Source organism: Gekko japonicus, unplaced genomic scaffold, assembly GCF_001447785.1.
Source record: "Gekko japonicus isolate JY-2015 unplaced genomic scaffold, Gekko_japonicus_V1.1 scaffold493, whole genome shotgun sequence".
Lineage (NCBI taxonomy): Eukaryota > Metazoa > Chordata > Lepidosauria > Squamata > Gekkonidae > Gekko > Gekko japonicus.
The window spans coordinates 434,994-439,305 of record NW_015175371.1 but is presented as its reverse complement, the minus strand read 5'-3'; positions in this window follow the sequence as shown (position 1 = coordinate 439,305).

Below are 4,312 nucleotides of genomic sequence, written 5' to 3'. Positions count from 1 at the left end.
TGTTGACATTATACATGCTGGTGACAACTTACACCAGAGTTGGAGCTGTTTGCTTGAATTTTTTAAAAAAACACACACATATGATTACTTTTTAAAGAAAAAGTTTTAAAATAAATAGAATTTGTTTTTTAAAAAATTAGATGGGCAGGAAAACTTGGCAAGCACTTTGAGACATCTATTGATGAAGGGAGTTCATCAATCTCAACTGTACGGCCAGGCCATGAGGTATGGAAAGGCACTCCCTTGGTGATGGATGGCATTCAACTGAGCCCTAGCTGCTGTACAGCATTGGGGGGATGCTGGTGGGGCTCAGCACCTCTCAACAAAATTATTTATTTATTTATTTATAGGTTTAATTTATACCCTGCCCTCCCCACAACGTGGGCTCAGGGTGGCTTACAGTCAGGCATAAGCTAGTATCAAATATAAAACATTTTAAAAACCATTTGAAAACTCAACAGGACAATAGCATTATTTGCATGGACTAAATAAATGAGGTGCCAAAAATGGTCTTATTGCCAGTCTGACTGAAAAAGAACTGGACTTAATAAAACATTGCCCTTGCCATGACTCCCTCTGACCAGCTCAGTGACTCTGACTTCTTGGCCTCAGAGGAAGAGCCTGAAGAGCCAATGCTGAGAAGGACTGGTGGGACCAGTAAGGGCTAACATGGCAGAGGTGCCAGCTAATGATGTGCCAGCAGTGCCAGAGACCACCCAGTTAGAGCCTGCAGGTGAGTCTTTGATGTTGGCCCCTGAGATAGCCACCAGGCTTCCACAGAGCCCATAGTCCTACAGGACTCGTTTCCACTCTAAGGAATAGCAGTGGCATAAGGCCCAGAATGAGGTGGCCCAAAGAAGGCAAAGTGCCAGACTAGCTGTGTGCAACCCTATCCCAGAGCCATGTAGTGAAAGCCGTACTTCTTCACTAGGGATGGACACAAACCAGGAAAATGTAGTTCAGTTCAGTTCGTGGTTTGTGGTGTCCCAGGTTTGTGAACTGTAGACTGTCATGAAATTTTGGCACTAAATGAACTGATTCAGTTTGTCAGGTTCATGACACAGTAGAACACCCCCCTCAGTGTTAGAGATACCACACTCACAGGAGATCTCCAGCTGACTCTCCTCTAACTGTCCTCCAAGTTTGGTGAGGGTTGGATTTACAGGGTTCGAGTTATGGCCCTCCAAAGAAGATGTCCCGCTACGCCATTGTTTCCAATGGAGGGGGGAAACCAACAAAAAACCCCAAGAGCAGTAGAAGCCCTGCAGAACATAATCAAAGTCCCCAAGAATCTCTGCAGTAGAAACTGAAGGTGGTGGTGGGGCATTTTTGCAAGCTCAGCAGAACCAGTACACTGTGCCCAGCAGAACCAGTGCCACTGTGGCACTGCAAATGCAACAAGACAAAGGTCAAGCCAGGAAAATGCTTTTAGGGGACATGTAAGGCACAGGTTCAAAAGTGCATGGAATGGACCCCCTGTAAGATACACACAACAGACACACAGGGGACCTCACCCTGCAGCCTGCTCCTCTACAGTCTCTCCAAGTTGGGGGCAGATTATATATCTGGGGTCCTGGTTACCAACCCCCATGAAAGATCTCTCCCGTGCTCTCTCAGGAAAAGACAACTGCAGTTACAGGAGTCTATGGAACAGCTCAGGAACAAGCCAGGGAAACAAGCCAGGGAAACTTCATGTGGGCAGACCACCACCCCCCCCCAGCCAAACACTCGAAGGACAGTAAGCATTCCCCGATGCTTGCACCCCCCCCCCAGTCTCCAAAGGCAGGTTCTGAAGGACAGAAAGGCAGACATTCCCAGAGAGGGCTTTCTCAAAATAACCCCACAACAGCTTGGTGGACACCCTTGACACATCAGACAAGCAAGGGAAGCATGCCCACAACTCTCACAGCATGCTCCCCCCTAGCTGAAACACCACAGCAAATTCTTTTACTCTGCAAACACCTGTCAATCTCGCTGGGCCACAAACAGTTCTCCAAAGATAGATTTCAAATGACAGAAAGTCAGACCTGACAAGACGTCTGACATGGGCTACCCAAAGTAACCCCATGATAGCTTGGTGGGCACCCCAGCCCCACCAGACAAACAAGAAAAGCATGCTCACAACACAACTTTTGTGTCCTTGTCAATATATATATAAAAGAGTGTCCCCTCACCATAAAAACAACGCCCAGGCAAAACCGTTGGACCTAGAGTCACTAAATTCAGGGAGAGCGCTCCTACCACAGTGTAGGTGCTCACTAAGAAGGGAATTTTAGAAATTCGACCCCTAAGTGGATCAAAAGGGAAAAAATGTGCTCCCCCCATTGATTTCTATGAGGCTGCCAGGCAGCTGCCTCTCTGCAACCCCCCACTCTCTGATTGGTCAGTTGCAGAGCTCAGTGTTCTGAGTTTTAAAAACCCAACTGTTACAGGGGACTGCAGAGAGCTAATGACAGTTGAGGAAATCAGGAGTGGCAAAGAACCAGCTGTGAGGTGAAGCAAAGCTGCTGGCCCAGCTTCTCTGATGACTTCCAACACACTCCCCCCACCTCCTACATCTAACAGGCAGTTGTCTGTCAGGTGCAGCCCCACCTCCACAGTGGCTTCTAATACCCCTCCCCCTCCTACACTGGACAGGCAGTTGCCTGTCAGGTGTAGGAGAGGAGGTGGGGTGGCTTCCAACACACTCCCCCCACCTCCTACACCTAACAGGCAGTTGTCTGTGTTAGCCTAACTGCTTTATGTACAGCAGAGGCGTTATGAGATATTAATTTTGCGGTGGTGCTGACCAATGTATACAGGAAGCGCAACCCTCGGAGGAAGTCCGGTTACAAATGGAGATGAGGCTAATATATGATGAAATCAATTGGTTCCTTTTATTTCCTAACTCTAGTTCACATACATACGCAAAAAGAGATTCACACACACACGCACACAAGATCCTCAGTTATTACAGAAATAGCAAATAGTTACTTTTACACTAAAGGAATGGGGAAGGGAGTAGCAAATACTTATCTGATCAGAGGCTTGATCTTCCCAATGAAGAATAGGTGAAATAAACAGACTAACTCAAAGTACTCTACTGCACACGGTTGGAACCAGCCAAACACGTGTGGACCTCTAGGCTGCAGTCCATGAGGTCAGAGAGGAAACAAAGGATTACAATAACAGCAAGACTATAATTAGTTAGGGAAGAAGATGGCTAGCGGGGTTCAAACTGTTGAACCTCACTTTATATAGGGGGGCTCTTGGGGGCTGGCATTGATGCCATCCTCCTTGCCCTTCCCACCTGTGGTCCGTCCCAGGACTCTATACTATTGGTTATTTAATAATGACATGCCTACCTAAGAGGAGTGGGCAGTGTTGAAATCTAAACCTTTAACTCAGGGGATGCATTTGGTCAAGGTGTGAAGATGGTACCAAGGCAATCTTTGATGTGGCCTTGTCTCAGGCCATAAAATGACCATTCAACAGGAAACTGTCCTTTTTGATGTAAACCAGATATCATGGTTACGTGTTTACCAAAAGTTCATCAATGGTGGTCACATCCATGCAAGCTGTTGTTTTGTACTGCTAGCAATGGCGATGCAGCTTCTTCCTCAGGCTGAGCTGTGTCTGTGTGTCAAACTCCATTTGCATAAACAGCAGGCTAGGAGCTTTTCAGATCACAGCATTTCAAAGCAAGCAGCTTTCTCCCAACCCATAGGGATTCACAACCACAGTCCAGGTGTGTGCATGTGTGTCAGCAACCACAAACAAACCCCCACCACTCTATATTAAAGAGGAATGAATTTTTTTTAGGTCCAGACAGGGAACTAAGGTCAGGAAGGAGGTTTACACCTCAAGAATACAGACCCAGGTACAGCAGGAGGGGCAAAACAACCCCCAGGTAGTCAATCTCTCTAAGGTGCAGCTATCAGAGTTGGAAATCTCAATACTGAACAAAGGCCTGTCTTTTATTCCCACACCTCCATGCAATACATTTCAACTCATGGTGGAAATACATAGTATGTTTAGAAAGATTAGATTGGCAGATTTCTTTAAAAATAACACTGAAGATGTAGTTCCAGAATCCAGCATTTATAGTTTAAAACCCAAGTCTACTTTTAATCCAGCCACAAAAAATCCCAGGCTTTTGGCTTTTCAAGAATTGGTACTAGAGGAAATACAGAGCTTAGAGGAAAGTGCTCCACAGGTTTGGCATAACTTAAATAAGAAAGAACATCAAGCACTAAAACAGCTAGAGCAAAGAAAAGATATCATTATTAAACCAGCTGATAGGGGGGGGGGCAGTAGTCATTTGGGGCAGGGA